The 21650-nt window shown below is 36.3% G+C and overlaps 1 protein-coding gene across 5 annotated transcripts in view; it reads left to right on the forward strand.

Annotated features, from left to right (window-relative positions):
* The first annotated feature begins 2380 nt into the window (after positions 1-2380).
* The window catches only part of psip1a (PC4 and SFRS1 interacting protein 1a), a 122220-nt gene continuing 102950 nt past the window's right edge, over positions 2381-21650 (forward strand). For 2 of the 5 annotated variants that reach the window (XM_058789624.1, XM_058789631.1), the window contains exons 1-2: positions 2381-2482; positions 5266-5409. The gene's annotated coding sequence lies outside the window, so the exon portion shown is untranslated. The remainder of the gene's footprint in view (positions 2483-5265; positions 5410-21650) is intronic. The other 3 variants (XM_058789646.1, XM_058789618.1, XM_058789639.1) reach the window with 2 other exon arrangements.

A 21650-nucleotide genomic window follows, 5' to 3' on the forward strand; every position in this document is an offset into this window, starting at 1 on the left:
AAGATCATGTATACACTTTGCAAGTGCATTTTCTCCTTCACGGTTATTGCAAATGTCAGAAAAACAGTTTGAGAATAAATAAAATGTCTTCTGACTTTTAAGCTATTGTAAGATTTTAATTTTAAACAAAAAGTTTTTTTTCTCTTTCAGGCCAGGGGAAAAAGGCCACTGGAATGTGTCATTCTTTGTGTCATTAGATACACAAATTATGTTGCTATACAAATTATGACTCATTTTGTCAAGACATATTTTTGATAACGTTTTTAAAACGTTCTACTAGCAAGGCAATGATAACGTTTTTGGGTCATTCTACAGAAACGTCCACTTTTCTGTCCCTAGACTTTACAGAAATATTACAATTGAAATACACATTAGGGTTACAATTTTGTTATATTTTAAAATGAAACAATATGTTATTTGAACAATTACACCATAACTATCAAATATATGATATAAATGGCATAATAAAACAAAATGCCAAAAAACTATTATAAAATATATAATGAAAATAGTGGTTTCCTGGAGTTGTGCCACTGGTGTTACCGCTTAACAAAAGTCTTTTATTTTGGAATAAAAAAATCACACTGATGACATCACTCGACTTCCTCCTTCCTATTTTCTAAACATCTATGAAAAAAGGCCCGTATTTAGTCCACTGTTTCTTTTCAGTTATGAGAAATTTTCATTTATCACATGATTTCATATGAAGCTTTTAGTTGATGTCACTGGTGTGACCTATTTATTGTTAGGGAATTGTAAAAAAAACTATAATACAAATGGATTAAAGTACTTAATTTAGTGAGTATACCATGATTGACAACATATGGCTTGATACCTTGCAGCAGACATTTTGTAAAATGCATTTTTCATGAAAATTGTCACTGGTGTTACTGTCAGTGTTGTTACCTTCCTTATGGATAACACCAGTGACGATCAGTATATCAGGTCTAATGTATGTCACTGGTGTTACTGTCACTGGTGTTACTGTGCTGTGTTACTGTGTTACTGAACTGTATTTGTCTGTCACATTAAATAAATAAAACATAATCTCCTTATTTCTTGCATTTTCATTATTTTTCTGTAACTCTGACAACATGTGCTGAAAATATTTTTTTTAGAAATAATATTTCATAAAAACTATTAATATTGCTAAAGAAGGTAACATCAGTGGCAAAAAATGATACATGTGGTCTTGAAATAATTGCACAAAAAAGCTAAAAAAAAATCAAATAATTAAGCTATGTATTCATAAAGTCAAAAGGTAATCTAATAATGTGGTCTAAGTTAAAATGTAAAAAAAAAAAAAAAAAAAAATTAAGACATTTTGCCATACCAAAAGTGGACGTTTCTGTAGAATGACCCTTTTATGCTAATAATTAAAAAAAGTTTATCAAGGGCAGATAACGTTAAGAAAACGTTCTACTAACGTTACTGCAAGAACGTTTTTGATAACTTTGAGAGAACCTTTAGAGAACCTTAGCCAAAGTTACTAGAATGTTCCCTGTTAGCTAGACCGTCTACAAATTAAACCTGACAGACCACCTGAGGGTGCTGGATTTATCGATCGGAAACTTCTGAACCAGTGTTTGAAACATCATATTAGCATAGGTACAGTGTTTGATCCGCTAAACAGATGCGTCCTTTGTGGAAAGAAACACATAAACATTGTGCTAGATCCTGGTTGCCACAACAAACTGCATAATTTGCAGCTGCGCACATTTCTGCGGTCCTCGATGTGTGTGAACTGACAGAGATGTTCACATGTTCACACTGAGGTAATGCTTTTTAATAAACGTCCTTTAGTTAAGGTTAGTTAATGCAACTAACATTAGCAATACATTTGTTACCGTGTTTATTCATCTTTGTTGAACCAGCTTAGGCAAATGTTAACAGTGTTAACTTTTTAAATGTTAACTTTTAATTTTAATAATGTCCTATTAGTAAATTTTGACATGAACATTAACATAACAAATTACTAATGTTAATGCATACTGTGTAATGAACCTTGGTGCAGTAGTTTTTTTTGGTAATTTGGCATGCAGTTTCCATATGCTACACACCTGGCCCACCCATTTTTATGTAGGCCCACCCACTTAAACATTTCTGGCTACGCTAGTGGTCATGATGCTTCTGCCCATCTAAGAGGTTGAGGAGACTAGTGTGGAAACTGGAGGAGGTCAACACGCAGCGCCAGCTGAAACTTGGGCTCTGATCCTCTTCTGGGGTGGGTGGGGCATTACAATTATTATTATTATTTATTATTATTATTATTATTATTTGTATTATTTATTAATTTTTTTATTTAAATATGTATATGTATAGCAATACAGCAATACTGCAAGATATACAGTAGGTGGCGGTAATACTCCTAAGGAGCGAACGGCCATTGAACCAAAAGAAGAAGAAGAAGAGAAGAGAAGCTAAGAGAAGAGAAGCAGGAACAGACAGCATAATTGGGGGAAATCTTTCTTAAATAAACACGGTAATTACAAGTAATGGCATACATTTCATTTATATTTATTTATATGAGGTATGTGAAGACGTATTTCAAGATTCAGTACATATGTGCATGCATGCATGCAGTCACGTGTTGTATGCGAAGCACCGCTGAAGGAGAAAAGAAGTAACGTTAATGTGTGTATTTGCTATTCAGCCACAGTTATTGTGGTATTTATTTACTGATTATTTTTTGATAAAATGTAACAAGAGATTGAAACGTCTAAAATGACATCGATATATATATATATATATATATATATATATATGTGTATATATAAATATTATGGCATGCCGTTCAGGAAATTATGGTATTTATAATATGAAGTTTGAATATACTAAAAGAAAGTCTGAATATATGGAATGAAGCTTGAATATATGGAATGAAACATGAATATATTGAATGAAAGTTTGAATATATGGAATGAAAGTCTGAATATATAGAATGAAATTTGCAGTGTATGGAATTAAAAGGCAAATTTGACAGTGTTTAATGAATAATAATATACTGTAGCTAGTTATATCCTTGTTATCAGAGCAATAGTTTTCTTAATTGAATGACTTTAATAATGTAATTTCCTCAAATTTTCCAATACTGCGTTGAACTAAAAATTTTGGCAACAGCTGATCATATTCCAAACAATACAAACAGTTCGGAGTTTACATCCCATCATCTTGATGTCCCATCATCTCAGACATTACACACAGTGTTAATTCTGACAGCATTTTGACTAAAATGCCATATAGTTTTAGTCATATTTTAGTAATTTGAATTGTTTTAGTTTTAGTCGACTAAAAATACAGTAGATTTATTCGACTAAAATCTACTGAGTTTGGTTAAAGGTACTGTATGTAGGATTGACACATTGTGGTTGAACTAGGTATCGCAGTCCAAATTCAAAATATTGGAGAGGGTTATTTTCACCCGGCCCCTCCTCCTCAGACTTGACACACACGCAGGTTGCCAGATAACGACATCAACAGGAACGAGCGCACATGACGATGAATACAATTAAATACGCTGTGTTTTCCCACCAACTGGCAACCCGTGGTGCTGAAATACAATTGGGTAAACTGGCAGTGGGCGGGTTTCACAAACCATAACAAACACAGAAATTCCGGGCCGGAATGCACATTTTCAAAGGAGAATAACTGGAATCCCCGAAACAAGACCGAAATACACCGGAATTCTTATTTGCAGGCTGTTCATTCAAGTTCATGAGGGAGATAAAATATGCACTTACAACCGTCTAGAACACATTACCATATAAACAATTGTAAAAATCGCTATAATTAATCAGCATTAGTTCATAAGCAGTTGCCTTGCATAAATGTGTGCTATTCATTTATTGCAAACCGCTCCGAATCAGTTTGAAGCGCTGTTGTTCGAACCTGTAGAGCGTGCAACAGCGCAGAGTTTTCCCGCGGTTAGATCAGAACGTCACACAGGACGTCAGTTCTGACTGGGCATTTTCATCTCATTTTTATTTGTCGACAAAAATGGCATCGATGTAGATTACTACAGAACTACACACAGAACTACACAAATGTGCTGTTCACACAAGCAAGTGTTACTTTTTTTTTTTTTTTACCAGTAAGATACCATTCACTTGTTTCAAAATACTGGTAAACTCTTTAATGTCAATCATCCACCAAATTCAAGTTTCGTCCCATATATTCAAACTTTTATTCTATATATTCAGACTTTCATTCCATATATTCAAACTTTTAATCTATATATTCAGACTTTCATTCAATATACTCAAGTTTCATTCCATATATTCAAATTTCCATTTCATATATTTAAGCTTTCATTCCATATAGTCAAGTTCCATTCCATATACTCAATTTTCCTGAATGGCATGCCATAAAAAAAATAAAAAAATAAAAAATATATATATATATACAGTATATATATATATAAAATCCACACATAAAAATATATACAAATAATAAACTGCTACGTTTACTCATTACTGTTGTGTTGGACCATACTGGGACCTCATTGCTTTCACAAATCTCGAGGAAATCGAACCACAAACAGACCCACAAACGAACCTCCGGAGGTGGTCTGAGTACGGTTCACTTTTGGGTCCTTCCAAGCTTCGTTTGTCTTCGGAACACAATTTAAGATAATTTAGATGAAAACCAGGAGGCTTATGACTGTCTCATTGACTTGACAAGTAAATAACACTGTCAAGGCCCAGAAAAGTATGAAAGACAAAGTCAAAATAGTCCATCTGCCATCAGTGGTTCAACCATAACGTTATGAAGCTATGAGAATACTTTTTGTATGTAAAGAAAACAAAAATAATGACTTTATTTTTACTTTAGGGTTCTTTTGCGGGTGGGTGTATGAGTGTGTGGTGTAATGGAAGCTGGGGTACTGGACCCATTCATAGAGTCTATGGTTAAATCAGTCTCTAGAGAGGGTCCATCAGTTCATCGTTTTGAACTCCGCAAACTCTGTAGATGTGAACTGAGTAGTGTTGGATCCGTGATCCCCCACGGAATGAACATAGTTTTCAGATGCATAATCACCTGCTGGCTTGAAATAGTTTGCAGATGTGCAATCTCAATATCACGAGAATAATAGTCCACGACTATCAGGTATTTCTTACCATCTAGTTCACAGATGTCCGCAGCGATCTTTTGCCACGGCTCGTCGGGAAGGGATGTAACCATCAGAGGCTCTCTCTTTTGTGTCGGCTTGTAGACTTGTCAGAACTCACGTCTCAACTGTTTTTGTGATGTCCCTGCCTATTCCAGGCCACCACACTGACATATTAGCCCTCTCCCTGCACTTTGTGAGGCCCTGATGACCTGTGTGAAGCTGACGTAACACCTCCAGTCTCTGTGAACCAGGAATCACAATTCTATCCTCATACAGCAAAGTCCATCAATTTCAGAAAGGTGAGCTCTAGCTGCATGAAACCCATGCAGTGTGCTTGTCAATTGAGACGTCTGACTGGGCTAGCGCCCTGCACTTCAGCCCGGGCCCGACGGGCCTCGATTTTTTTACGCCTCTAGGGCCGGGCTTGAATTATTTGAATTATTTACTTATAAACTAGTGTTTTCTGGGTCCGTTTCCCAAGGATGAAGTTGCCGATCCTGACTCGCCGTCTCCTCATTAGATGTACCTTTTAGAGTTTTTGTTTTCGATTTGTTTTATTTTGTTAAGTAGTAATTTAAAGCTTTCTATAGATATATTTATCATGTCTGTGAGGCATGTATACGCTGAGTTTCGGTTCATTTTTGTGAAGTGCTCCTGTTCAAGACGAGACGGCAGAAAGCGCATCATGTTTGTTTTCTTTATTTTATAAAAGCAAGTCAAGTCACCTTTATTTATATAGCGCTTTTAACAATACAGATTGTGTCAAAGCACTTAACAGTATCAAATTGGAGGATAGAGTGTCAGTAATGTATAATGATAAGATTAAACACTCAATTTTCAGTTAAAGGCATTTCATTATTGAATTCAGAGATGTCATTGTCTAGCTCAGTTTAGTTTAAATAGTATCTGTGCAACCAAATCGGCGATAATCGCTAGAAATTAAATGTCCCCAACTGAGCAAGCCAGAGGCGACAGCGGCAAGGAACCAAAACTCCCTCTGTGACAGAATGGAGAAAAAAACCTTGGGAAAAAACCAGGCTCAGTCGGGGGGCCAGTTCTCCTCTGGCCAGACGAAACCCGCAGTTCAAAAGTTTATATTTCTATTTTATATTTTGTTGCAATTTCTAATAATAATAGTATTAAACTTTTTTACCTTTATTTCTGAGAGTGTACCTTTCAATTGCTTGTTTTTTTTTTTGGTTTTTTTAAATGAAGAATTGTATGGTGATGAAAAATACAGTAAACTGTAATATGTGAAATATATAGTTACAATTTAGAACCGCTGTTTTCTATGCAAATATATAGTAAACAATTTATTTCTGTGATCAAAGCTGAATTTTCAGCATCATTACTCCAGTCTTCACTGTCACATGATCCTTCAGAAATCATTCTAACATGCTGATTTGCTCAAAAACATTTCTGATTATTATCATCTGTTGAAAACAGTGCTTCATATTTTTTGTGGAAAATGTGATACGTCATTCAGTCTAGAATAAGATTTAAAATAATACTATTATGCAACAAGGTTGCATTAAAAAGTGGAAGGATTGCATTCAATTTCGTTGTACTTGTACAATGACAATATGTTCATTCATTCATTAAATTGATTTAAGTGACAGTAAAGATATACTTATTACAAATTATTTATATATAAAAAATGTTGTTCTTTAACTTTGTATTCAACAAATAATCCTGAAAAAGTTAAAGTGTCACAGTTTCCACAAAAATATTAAGAAGCAAAAACGGTTTTCGGTATTGATAATAAGAACTAGGGGTGTCCCCGACTAAGGATTTTCATAGTCGAATCAGAATTTTCGAATCATGCCGTTAGTCGACTGATAGTCGAATCATATATTTGGGGGCGGGGCAAAATACATTACCAAGAGTCAAGTCAGACATTCGACAGTCATAAATACACAGGGAAAATGTGTAACGGACGCCCAGATACAAACGGGGTAAATTATGTTTTATGTTTTGATTGAAAGGTCATTAAAAACATTAAACGTCAGCGAAACCCTTAAGAATTCACAAAATTTGTTTTACAATAGTGCTCTCATTATAATGTTATGTATATGATCGTAGTTATAACATTCTGCATTTCTGTTTTGAGCTGCGCGTGCTGAAGATGACCAGTAGGATGAAGCATATGATAGCAGGTTTTTAATCAATGGGATTTAACTCATTTATCTCACATAGAATACGCTTCGTTATTTATATAACATAACATAACGTTAATATTACGACTATCTAGACTAGGCTAACTGCACAAAAAAGTTTTGAAATCACTTGTTGTATCCTACCTGATCGAAAAAAATGAAGTCTTCCACTCTGCCTTTGTCAATTTGAGTCTTGTTAAAGATTTAAATCCCTGCCGCCAAGATGCTCCTCTGTCGGTGACGGATTAGAAAGCGAAACTTTAATCTATAGGGGAAGTTGGATTTATTCACGCACGTTAAAATATTTATTTAAAGCTTCTTTCTTTTAAGATTCTTATTTACAGCATGATCATAATAGGCTGTATATTAATTTATTGGGAGAAAACCGGTAGTTCTATGTGAAATCAGACATTTGAGCACCCCCATATAGCCAAAATGGCATGATCATAACACCCCGCGAATATTCGACTGTTCGAATCGTCGACTATTCGGGGACACCCCTAAGAAGAACCATTATTAATGACTGAGCACAAATAATAATTGAAAATAATTAAGTAGCAAATCAGTAGGCCTATATTAGAATGATTTTTGAAGGACCATGTGACACTGAAGACTGGAGTAAAGATTATGCTGAAAATTCAGCTTTGATCACACAAATAAATACATTAAAACCGTTAAAACATTTACATTAAAATATCTTTAATAGGAAAATATGTCACGGGCAGGCATAATTCTACTTTTTATCACAATGGGGAGCAAACCAAAATCCTCAATAATGCCACAGGAGGACCACTTTTTCTGAGATGTCTTTATTTTACACAATTGAAAATGGAACAATTCAAGTAATCTGGTTGCGTAGCATTCAATAGAATTAACTTGACTAGATGAAGAAATAATTTCACAACACACTTTTACAACATTGACCTAAAAAGTTCAAGTAAAATGGTTTACCTAGCATTCAATAAAATTACTCTGAATAAATAAAAAAACCCATAGACCAATTAGCACCATACACTTACTGACTTCTATATCAGCCTTGAATAAACAATTTAGTAGGGGAACCAAGTACTAAGGAAAAAAACTGCTAAATGACACAATGGTTTATAAAACTCACTTCATCCAAGATTAGCAACGATACGGTTCAAACAGTTCAAGCAGCAATCTTCAGGGCCGCTCTACACGTACAGCGTGCAAGTCTCAGTCCTTTATCGCGTAGTTCATGTGAAGAGTCCTCCAAGGGCAACCAATTAATCCAAACTCGGGAATCCAAGAGCAGCTCGTTCTCCCCGCTATAACGACAACGTAATCAATTTCTCGCAAACACCTCGGGAATCAGAGAGAGAAATAGGGAAAGAGCCAGGGGAGCGAGTAACTCGCCCCTCCCTGTAGACAACACTGGCGTCCTCAATTTCCTCGTGCTTGATCCAGCAGCAGCATCCACCGGCTCATTCACTCTCAGCTACAACGAAAATGCAATCAATTCCTCACTGACACTTCGGAAATCCGAGCGAAGATGAGAAAAAAAATACTTAACTGGCCGGGGGAGCGAATAACTTGCCCCTCCCCATAGACAAAAATGGCGAGCTGAGATAAGATGTAAACAGCTAAACATGATGAGACAATTCAGCAATATTTGCCAACTGTTTACAAAAAAATGTTTAACGATAGACATTAATTTTCAGGCATGCAAACAACTAGACGAATTTCTCAGATTTTAATGCCATTTACATTGTTTGCCACAGTGTAGCAAGCAAATGTAGCCGTTTTCAGCAGACGTTTGTATATCGTTATATTTGTTCCAAAATTTCACGTGTCTGAGAAAATGTTTAAAAAAAAAAAACTAAAAACATAATTCTCAAACTTACTATAGAACATTGTAAATAATAATAATAATAATTCTTTACATTTATATAGCGCTTTTCTAGGCACTCAAAATGCTTTACATATTAAGGGGGGTATCTCCTCATCCATAAATCTGAAGACTTTCGCTTTCAAGTGCCGTGATTAGGAAAATTCTATTTTCCTATTAAAGATATTTTTATGTAACACTTTTAACGGTTTAAATGTATTTATTTCTGTGATCAAAGCTGAATTTTCAGCATCATCATTACTCCAGTCTTCAGTGTCACATGGTCCTTCAAAAATCATTCTAATATAGGCCTACTGATTTGCTACTTAATTATTTTCAATTATTATTTGTGCTCAGTTATTAATAATGGTTCTTATTATTATCAATACTGAAAACCGTTTTTGTTTCTTAATATTTTTGTGGAAACTGTGACACTTTCACTTTTTCAGGATTATTTGTTGAATACAAAGTTAAAAAACAAAATTTTTTATATATAAATTATTTTAATAAGTATATCTTTACTGTCACTTAAATCAGTTTAATGAATGAATGAATATCTTGTAATTGTACAAGTACAACGAAATTGAATGCAATCCTTTCACTTTTTAATGCAACCTTGTTGAATAAAAGTATTATTATTATTATTTTAAATCTTATTCTAGACTGAATGATGTATCACATTTTCCACAAAAAATATGAAGCAGCACAACTGTTTTCAACAGTGATAATAATCAGAAATGTTTACTATATATTTGCATAAAAAACAGCTGTTCTAAATTGTAACTCTATATATTTCACATATTACAGTTTACTGTATTTTTCATCATCATACAATTCTTCATTAAAAAAAAAAACAACAACTCGTCAAGCAATTGAAAGGTACACTCTCAGAAATAAAGTTACAGAAGTTGTCACTGGGGTGGTACCTTTTCAAAAGGTGCACTTTTGTACCTATTAGGGTTCAAATATGTACACTTTCAGTACTAATATGTACCTTTAAGGTACCATAATGGACCTTTTAGGTACAAACATGCCCATTTTGAAAAGGTACCGCTCCAATGACAGCTTTTGTTACCTTTATTTCTGAGAGTGTACAATAAAAACAGTCCACATTCTGCGCTACATTCCAAGTCTTCTAGAGCAGAGCATTGTTATGGACTGATATTATGGTAGGCATTTAACTTTAGTGATATTAAACTGTCCCTCTAAGAGATGTGTAAAAATATTATTTACATATTGCCATATACACCAGGAAAGACTAATTATAATGTAAAGAAGTATGACGGTCATTCATTAATGTTAATGATAATAATTACCGTATTGTCCCGAATATAAGACGACCCTGATTATAAGACGACCCCCCTTTTTCCAGATGTACCTTTTGGAAAAAGGCTTTTTGAAAACCAAATCTTGTTGTTGTTTTTTTTTCCTCTATGTAAAACACATTTTTTCTTAAATTATTTTCAGATTGCATATTTTTCCTATTTTAATTTTTGTTTTGAAAGTATGGTAAATACTGGTAAAATGTACCAACAATGACATTGAAAAATATACACTTTTCGATATACCATTGAAATAACAGGTAGCCCATCTGAATTATATAATATTTAGGCTATCCATCTCATAGTAGCCTACCAAAATTTTATTATCAAGTGAAATCTTATCGTAGTCTTCAAATCTGGGTACTGTGTTATGTTTTTAAATCACTTACAGAGCAAGTTTGTTCCCATCAGACTAACATGACAGTCACGACTCGTGCAGCTGTTAGCTTTTCTTTTTCTTTTGTTTTCACTCGCGATCTTTACAACACGCACTACATTACATATTTCATGGCACACTCGTTTTATGCGGTTTTGGCACCACCTATTGTTGTGGGTGTATTACTGACATGTCAAAGTCTAGACCCCGAATATAAGACGACCGCGTTTTTTCAGATGTATTTCCAAGAAAAAAACATTGTCTTATATTCGGGTCAATATGGTATATATATACAGGTGCTGGTCATATAATTAGAATATCATCAAAAAGTTGATTTATTTAACTAATTCCATTCAAAAAGTGAAACTTGTATATTATATTCATTCATTACACACAGACTGATATATTTCAAATGTGTATTTCTTTTAATTTTGATGATTATAACTGACAACTAAGGAAAATCCCAAATTCAGTATCTCAGAAAATTAGAATATTGTGAAAAGGTTCAATATTGAAGACACCTGGTGCCACACTCTAATCAGCTAATTAACTCAAAACACCTGCAAAGGCCTTTAAATGGTCTCTCAGTCTAGTTCTGTAGGCTACACAATCATGGGGAAGACTGCTGACTTGACAGTTGTCCAAAAGACGACCATTGACACGTTGCACAAGGAGGGCAAGACACAAAAGGTCATTGCAAAAGAGGCTGGCTGTTCACAGAGCTCTGTGTCCAAGCACATTAATAGAGAGGTGAAGGGAAGGAAAAGATGTGGTAGAAAAAAGTGTACAAGCAATAGGGATAACCGCACCCTGGAGAGAATTGTGAAACAAAACCCATTCAAAAATGTGGGGGAGATTCACAAAGAGTGGACTGCAGCTGGAGTCAGTGATTCACGCAACAGACGTATGCAAGACATGGGTTTCAGCTGTTGCATTCCTTGTGTCAAGCCACTCTTGAACAACAGACAGCGTCAGAAGCGTCTCGCCTGGGCTAAAGACAAAAAGGACTGGACTGCTGCTGAGTGGTCCAAAGTTATGTTCTCTGATGAAAGTAAATTTTGCATTTCCTTTGGAAATCAGGGTCCCAGAGGCTGGAGGAAGAGAGGAGAGGCACACAATCCACGTTGCTTGAGGTCCAGTGTAAAGTTTCCACAGTCAGTGATGGTTTGGGGTGCCATGTCATCTGCTGGTGTTGGTCCACTGTGTTTTCTGAGGTCCAAGGTCAACCCAGCCGTATACCAGGAAGTTTTAGAGCACTTCATGCTTCCTGCTGCTGACCAACTTTATGGAGATGCAGATTTCATTTTCCAACAGGACTTGGCACCTGCACACAGTGCCAAAGCAACCAGTATCTGGTTTAAGGACCATGGTATCCCTGTTCTTAATTGGCCAGCAAACTAGAAAATCTATGGGGTATTGTGAAGAGGAAGATGCAATATGCCAGACCCAACAATGCAGAAGAGCTGAAGGCCACTATCAGAGCAACCTGGGCTCTCATAACACCTGAGAAGTGCCACAGACTGATCGACTCCATGCCACGCCACATTGCTGCAGTAATCCAGGCAAAAGGAGCCCCAACTAAGTATTGAGTGCTGTACATGCTCATACTTTTCATGTTCATACTTTTCAGTTGGCCAAGATTTCTAAAAATCCTTTCTTTGTATTGGTCTTAAAGGAACACTCCACTTTTTTTGGAAATAGGCTCATTCTCCAACTCCCCCAGAGTTAATAAGTTGAGTTTTACCGTTTTTGAATCCATTCAGCCGATCTCGGGTCTGGCGATAGCACTTTTAGCATAACAGCATAGATCATTGAATCTATTAGACCAGTAGCATCGCGTTCAAAAATGACCAAGAGTTTCGATAGTTTTCCTATTTAAAACTTGACTCTTCTGTAGTTATATCGTGTACTAAGACCGGCGGAAAATGAAAAGTTGCGATTTTCTAGTCCGATTTTGCTAGAACTATACTCTCATTCCGCGTAATAATCAAGGAACTTTGCTGCCGTAACATGGCAGAAAGTAGTCCCCAGCCAGGTACCTTGTTATAATATAGCTGGGGACTACTTTCAGGCGCTGCGTAATATCACTGCGCCTGCTGCCGCGTCAAAGTTCCTTGATTATTACGCTGAACTGGGAGTATAGTTCCTAATCATATCGGCCTAGAAAATCGCAACTTTTCATTTTCCGCCGGTCTTAGTACACGATATAACTACAGAAGAGTCAAGTTTTAAATAGGAAAACTATCGAAACTCTTTGGTCATTTTTGAACGCGATGCTACTGGTCTAATCGGATTCAATGATCTATGCTAAGCTATGCTAAAAGTGCTATCGCCAGACCCGGAGATCGGCTGAATGGATTCAAAAACGGTAAAACTCAACTTATTAACTCTGGGGGAGTTGGAGAATGAGCCTATTTCCAAAAAAAGTGGAGTAATATTCTACTTTTCTGAGATACTGAATTTGGGATTTTCCATAGTTGTCAGTTATAATCATCAAAATTAAAAGAAATAAACATTTGAAATATATCAGTCTGTTTAACTTTTTGAATGGAATTAGTGAAATAAATCAACTTTTTGATAATATTCTAATTATATGACCAGCACCTGTATAAATATACAGTGTATATATATATATATATCTTTATTGTGTCATATTTGTATGATAGTAAGTGGTGTTAAAAATAGCTCTATAATGAGCTGGTGGGTTTAAGGTGTGGTAGGTCGCTCTGTGCCAAAAAGTCCAGGGCCGCTTTTTAGCCCCAGTCCGCCCCTGGTGTAGTGGACAGCACATTCCAGGGCCCAGTTTATGGCAGGGCCCCTCTCTGACCACAATAGTGGACAAAGGTTTGCTACATTTTGATTGATCTTGGTGGACTAACATAAGCAAACTGTCCAACGCCATCAGATAGAGATGCCAGGACAACAGCCAGACACCTCTTATAGGGCAAGAAGAAGACCTTTGGTAAAAAGCCCGGGAAGGACAGGACTTCTCATTGTTCAAATGCAGTTTCTGCCCTTCACCCACCAACAGACTGATTCCTAAGGTTTTGGACTGTGACTGCCATAAAAATTCAGCAGCAGTGGATGAAACAAAGAGACATCACAAAGTTCCATCCAAATCCATTCATAACTATGTTCTCAAACCTTAAACTGATGCAAACTACAACATACACATCCTACTTATTCAGAGAAATAAGTATATATAAGTATAGTGCAACATCTTACACAAACTCAGCTGTTGATGGACAAATGAATGCATGCATGACAGTTCAATCTTCTTCCATCATGTTTGGACTTAATGTGTTCGTAACATTGCCAAAGGTATTCTGGTTGTGGTTTGGTAAGTGAATGATGCATTGGTAAAACTTTTGCAGCACTTTTCTAACTTTGTGTTTGGACTACGCAAATAAGTTCCACAGGAGGAAAGATGGGTGGGCCACACTGTGTCCTCCCACTCTGATGGAAACAGCCAATCACAGCATGGAAATGGAGAAGTGCCAGATTGCAATCTCTTCCTCATCGAAAAGAGATAAAGTTACCTTCCCAAAAGACACTCCTAGTTCTGAGTCTTCAGCCTGTTACAACCAGTTCTGAGTCTTCGGCCTGTTACAGTGAAGGCAGCAACAGATCAACCAGATCTGAGTCTCCGGCCTGCAAGGGCGAGACACTAACAGATCAACCAAGTTCTGAGTCTCTAGCCCAAAGAGGCAGAGGACACACAGACATCTGTAACAAGGTTAAGCTCCAGCGAGCCAACCTTCACTCCAAGTTACCTTGGCTTGCGTGTTCCAGGCTAAGGACCTTCTGCACCTACTCCAGGGCCACATCTGCATGTTCCAGATTCTAGGACCCTTTGGTGCTCCAGGAGATCAGCATCCTCCAGCGCTTTGTGTTCAAGGCTGTCGAAACTGATTCCTGCTCCTTTCCCCACTGCATTGTTACCAGCACAACCAGTGGATGAAGTCACCGCCACCGGACTGCTCACTTGACCACAGAGAACGTAACTATCACTTATCCAAACCTCTTCCAGAGACCTTGGCATTGTTGTATATTATCAGTATATGATTTTTCTAATTTACATTAGATATTATATAACCGATTGAAGTTTATAGCAAATCTTTCATTTATTTGTTTGATGCATAATAAGGTTCTTCGCCTTATTTCTTTCAGAGCAGCAACAGTTTATCTTTCCAGATAACGTAGCTCTGACATTGCAACACCCAACATAATCACTTGCATTTTATGAATCGTATGCACTTTATTCCTATTTCATTTATGGTATTCGTTTAGTAGTTGTTGATTACTCTTGTCTATTTTTTGTTAATAAATTCTATTTTATTACACTTGTGTCTTCCTTGTGTTGATGATACAGAAAGAGGTTCTACAAGTTAGAGATCCCACCAATCTTTCTTATGTGATGTACTCATAACCACACCTTAAGTGACACGTGATCCAAATATCATAACGTCATTGGTGACGCGAGTACCCATCACTACACCATTTCGCCTCCCTAGGTTGGCGAAAGCAAGAATCACTACATTTAATTGGCGTCCCTGGGTGGGCTAACTTAGATTGAAATGAGCCTTCTGTTTTATCAACACAAGTCAGTACACTAAAAGATAACAATAGAAGTAACTTTAGCAGGAAACTAAGTCTTTCACTGAGTCAGAAACCAATTGCATAGCGACAGTGGTTCCTTCTAAGCCTGATTGATAGTTTCCCTGCTCAACTCTCTGGTACTATTTATGAATAGAATTGGTTGCAAAGTGTATAGAATTATGATTTTATTGGTTGCAAAGTGTATAGAATTGTGATTTTATTGCGGCATAGAGCTTGCAAATATTTTGTCCAAGAAAGTTGTAATTGTTGAACTAATTGCTACCAGAAATATAGCATAGGGTTTCCACCTTGTAAGTCTATCATAGCGTTCTAGAATTTTCATGTGAACCTGTCAGGTAAGGGTAATGCCCTTTGACAAATTATAGATGAGTGCTAGAATTCACACCTCTTGTCTGTGTGTGACATTCATTGTCTTAGTAGTTCAGAGCTTATTTACATTTACATTTAGTCATTTTGCAGACGCTTTTATCCAAAGCGACTTACAATTGGGGTTTATCACATTTGTGGTAAACTTTAAGAGCTAACTTATACAAGTGGTGTATTTATTTATTATATATATACACACAAGTATATATATATATATATATATATATTAAATAAAGATGGCTGATATGACCGCTGAAGCAGTGAGCCAGGCCTTAAAGGGCGCTTCACTTATAAAGCTTCTGTCCAGTCTAGCACTAAACTGGCCTATCCAACCAAACCAGGCCATAGACAAATTATCCCTTGCCCATGACCAGGACAAAGATATTAACAAAATTTAAAGTTTCAGGAACTCAAAAATGAGTTGGCTGATTTGCGTAAGGACAATTTGAAGTTAAGGGATAAAATATGCAGATTGTCTTCAGATACTAAATGCTTACAGTCCGTCGCTGACAGTCAGGATGCAGAGCTGAAAAAGCTTAAAACTGACATGGCCACTCTGCAAACCGAGTTGACCCATTCACAGAATGATATGTCAGTACAGACAGAAAGATTAAGTGCAGTAAGTACTAATCTGAATGAGACCAAAGCTGAGTTAAGGTCAGCTAGGCTTGAAATTTCTGAGCTGAAAAGGCAACAAGAAATAGAACACAAGACTTGTGATCTTCTTAAGCAACAGCCTTCTAACTCAAGTGTTGCCCAAATCCAGCATAGGGAACCATTGAGTAGAGTACGTCATTGGTGACGCAAGTACCCATCACTATACCATTTCGCCTCCCTAGGTTGGCGAAAGCAAGAATCACTACACTGGTCTATAAAGTCGTAACAGAACAGTGCATTCTGCACCCCATTTTGTTTTTGCTATAACCATAATTATGTTCAAGGTTATGTTCAAACATTTGTTTCTTAGAGATTTTATATGGGGAATGAATGTCATTTTATTATCCCAGAGTAAACCTAAAAATTTAGTTTCTTTAACAAATTTAATGGGCCCTCTGTCAATATACAGTTCAGGATCATGATGCAATTTCCTTAATATACAGAAGTGCATACTAGGGGTGACCCCGAATAGTCGACGATTCGATGCTTTGATAGGAGGAGTCTGATTTGACTCACAGTCGAATATTCGCGGGGTGTTATGATCATGCCATTTTGGCTATATGGGGGTGCTCGATTTCTGATTTCACATAGAACTACCGGTTTTCTCCCAATAAGTTAATATACAGCCTATTAAGATAATGTTGTAAATAAGAATCTGAAAAGAAAGCTTTTAATAAATATTTTAACATGCGTGAATAAATCCAACCACCCCTATAGATTTAAGTTTCACTTAGTCCAACATCTTGGCAGCAAGGATTTAAATCTTTAACAAGACAGAGTGAAAGACTGGATTTTTTCGATCGGGTAGGGTATAAGTGATTTCAAAATATTTCAGCCGGTTTATATATCGTGTATATATTATTTATCTTGTATGCATTTGAGTTACGCTGCAGTAAAGCACTTCACTGTAGTACTACGGTGATTATCTCTTCAGCACGCAGCGCAAGCAGGACAAACAGCAATGCAGAATATTAATAAGCAGCTCAAATGCAGAACATTAATAACTTACTGTCACATATATAACGTTATAATGAGAGCATTGTTGTAAAAAATGTTGTGAATTCTTAGGATTTCGCTGACGTTTAATGTTAACTATCTTTTAATCAAAACATAAAACATTATTTTTGTATCTGCGAGGCGCCCGTTACACATTTTCCCTGTGTGTTAACATCAATAATTATGACTGTCGAATGTCTGACTTGACTCTTGGTAATGTATTTTGCCCAACACCCCCAAACATATGATTGGACTATCAGTCAACTATTGGCAAGATTCGAAAGTTCCGATTCGACTATGAAAATCCTTAGTCGGAGACACCCCTAGTGCATACACACAGTTTTGGTCTTAGATAATCTAAAGCCATTTTCGATTGACCACTAATTTACTTTGTTTATACATAGCTGCAATTGTCTTTCAGTTATATTAATGTTTTTTCCCCTATAACAAATACAAACATCATCAACATAGAGACTACACAATAGATTTGGTGCAATAACTTTTACAATGCTATTTATTTTAATCATAAACAGGGTAACAGAAACAATACTACCCTGAGGAACTCCTTGTTCTTGTGTATAAACATTTGACATAGTATTTCCTATTTGAACCTGAAATCTTCTGTTTGATAAAAACCTTGAGATAAAAACTGGCAAATTACCTCTAAACCCCATTTTATGCAAGTCTCTCAGAATTCCATATTTCCATGTGGTGTCATAAGCTTTTTCCAAGTCAAAATAAACCGCTATCACATGTTCCTTTTTAATGAAACCATCACAAACGTATTGCTCCAATCTAATAAGTTGGTCATGTGCTTCTTCCTCTTCTAAACCACACTGGAAGTCACTTAATTGATGATCAGACTCCAACTTCCATACAAGGCGATTGTTTACCATCCTCTCCATGGTTTTACACATGCAAATTGTCAATGCTATTGGTTGATAATGGTTGGGATCAGTGTGATCCTTGCCAGGTTTGGGTACAGGTATGACTGTTGCTTCTTGCCAGGATACTGGAATATTACCGGTCCACCAAATGTCATTAAAGATTTCCAGTAGAACGGATAAGACGTTTTGTGGTAAGTTCTTGATGAATTGATAATGAACTTTGTCCGGCCCTACTGCAGTATCATGACAGTTCCTTAAGGAATTTAAGAGTTCCTCCATAATGAGAGCTCCTACCAAATTCTTTGGATGGTCATTTTCCACTGAAGAATTTCTTTCAAATGTTTTTGCTAACATATTTGCAATTTCATGTTTCTGAGTTAGAAGGCCTTGGTCGTTTATATGTTTAACTTGTAATTAACCTCCTTTACCTTCCATTCTCCGAATCACATTCCGTATTTTCTTTGGTGATGTGTTTACTGTCAAACTTGACACGAACTGATTCCAGCTCTGTCTCTTTGCCTCATTTATATATATCTCCATGCCTGTGCTCGGCAGATTTTTACTTTTATACGATTTTCAGCAGTTGGTTATTTATTAAATATTCTTACAGCTTTTTTCCGTCCCTCAATAAGATTTTTACCACTTGTCATCAAACCATGGATTTTGTCTTTTGAAGTGTTTTGTAGATGTTTTTGGTATACTCTTATCAGCTAGTGTGATCAGTGTATTTTGAGTTCATATCAACTCTAAGAAAAGATATTTTCGTGGCCACAGAAAATACTTTCATAAGTATTAAAGGAACACTCCACTTTTTTTGGAAATAGGCTCATTCTCCAACTCCCCCAGAGTTAATAAGTTGAGTTTTACCGTTTTTGAATCCATTCAGCCGATCTCCGGGTCTGGCGATAGCACTTTTAGTTCCCCTTTTGTGTTTACTTTTTTGTGTTTAGTCGATATCAGTCAACTGATAAAAACTAGTTTAAATCCAGATAAAACAGCGCTGACAAACAGCAGAAAAACAGTGTGCAACGATACAGAAGGCTTTTCAATCTACAAATTGCCATCGTTTACCATGGATTTACTGTAGTAACATTAACTGCACCATGGTATTGTGGCAGAAATGTGTATTTATATCAAATTTATTATATTAATGTAGGCGTGTATTAAATGTATTAAAGGACTAATGGAATGTAATTACACTATATTTGTGATTAAGCTATAGGCTAGCGTTTGTGCATTTATAATAAATGTATTTAGATGTATTTATATAAATAGGCTACCTAGAAACCATATAGTTGGATTTTTACCACAGTATTGAGGTGCTATATGTGTGGTTTTAACTCTGGTTATCATGAAGTAAATGTATGCTACTATGGAAGAACAATGGTTAATTTTAATAAAACAGTCAGAAAAATTAAATTTCACCATATAAAAAAAGGAGGTTGGGATATAAAAAAACCATATAAAAAAAGGTTGCATGGGGGGCCCATGCAAAAAAGGTTGGGAACCACTGCGCTATTGCATTAAAGGAACACTCCACTTTTTTTGGAAATAGGCTCATTCTCCAACTCCCCCAGAGTTAATAAGTTGAGTTTTACCGTTTTTGAATCCATTCAGCCGATCTCCGGGTCTGGCGATAGCACTTTTAGCATAGCTTAGCATAGATCATTGAATCCGATTAGACCAGTAGCATCGCGTTCAAAAATGACCAAAGAGTTTCGATAGTTTTCCTTTTAAAACTTGACTCTTCTGTAGTTATATCGTGTACTAAGACCGGCGGAAAATGAAAAGTTGCGATTTTCAGGCCGATATGATTAGAACCATACTCCCAGTCCGGCGTAATAATCAAGGAACTTTGACGGCAGCAGGCGCAGTGATATTACGCAGCGCCTGAAAGCAGTCCCCAGCCATATTATAACCAGGTACCTGGCTGGGGACTACTTTCAGGCTCTGCGAATATCACTGCGCCTGCTGCGCCATGTTACGGCAGCAAAGTTCCTTGATTATTACGCCGAATGAGAGTATAGTTCTAGCAAAATCGGACTAGAAAATCGCAACTTTTCATTTTCCGCCGGTCTTAGTACACGATATAACTACAGAAGAGTCAAGTTTTAAATAGGAAAACTATCGAAACTCTTTGGTCATTTTTGAACGCGATGCTACTGGTCTAATAGGATTCAATGATCTATGCTAAGCTATGCTAAAAGTGCTATCGCCAGACCCGGAGATCGGCTGAATGGATTCAAAAACGGTAAAACTCAACTTATTAACTCTGGGGGAGTTGGAGAATGAGCCTATTTCCAAAAAAAGTGGAGTGTTCCTTTAATGCAATAGAGCAGTGGTTCCCAACCTTTTTTGCATGGGCCCCCCCTATGTACACATATGGTAATCTGAGTAATTTGGTAATTTTGAGTTAGGATGCAGATGTAAATTTATGTTCATTATCAAAATCAGTAACATCTGTAAAAAATTGCAACAACCTCCTTTTTTTATATGGTGAAATTTAATTTTTCTGACTGTTTTATTAAAATTAACCATTGTTCTTCCATAGTAGCATACATTTACTTCATGATAACCAGAGTTAAAACCACACATATAGCACCTCATTACTGTGGTAAAAATCCAACTATATGGTTTCTAGGTAGCCTATTTATATAAATACATCTAAATACATTTATTATAAATGCACAAACGCTAGCCTATAGCTTAATCACAAATATAGTGTAATTACATTCCATTAGTCCTTTAATACATTTAATACACGTCTACATTAATATAATAAATTTGATATAAATACCACACATTTCTGCCACAATACCATGGTGCAGTTAATGTTACTACAGTAAATCCATGGTAAACGATGGCAATTTGTAGATTGAAAAGCCTTCTGTATCGTTGCACACTGTTTTTCTGCTGTTTGTCAGCACTGTTTTATCTGGATTTAAACTAGTTTTTATCAGTTGACTGATATCGACTGATACTAGTTCATACCAGTCATTTGGGTTCTTCGCTGAATTCAAGCGCTTCTCACTGGATCTCACAGCGCTGTTTAGTGGTTGTGTGATTGGCGAGTAAACACAAAAGGGGAACTAAAGTGGATGAATGAAGCCAATAGAGAAACCAGAGAATGCAGTTATGGAAAATGAGTCAGAACCACCTGAGTTAAAAACCATCAGTGCCATTTTACAACGGGGTCTACCGCTTATACTAAACCTCTGTTTTGTTTAGTTAAATGTACAATACTTGCATTGCCTTGGTCGTTGAACAAGTGTCCGGATGCAGTCTCGGATGAAAATTCTTATGGTTTGAAG

The sequence above is a fragment of the Onychostoma macrolepis genome, chromosome 01 (assembly GCF_012432095.1).
Source record: "Onychostoma macrolepis isolate SWU-2019 chromosome 01, ASM1243209v1, whole genome shotgun sequence".
NCBI lineage: Eukaryota > Metazoa > Chordata > Actinopteri > Cypriniformes > Cyprinidae > Onychostoma > Onychostoma macrolepis.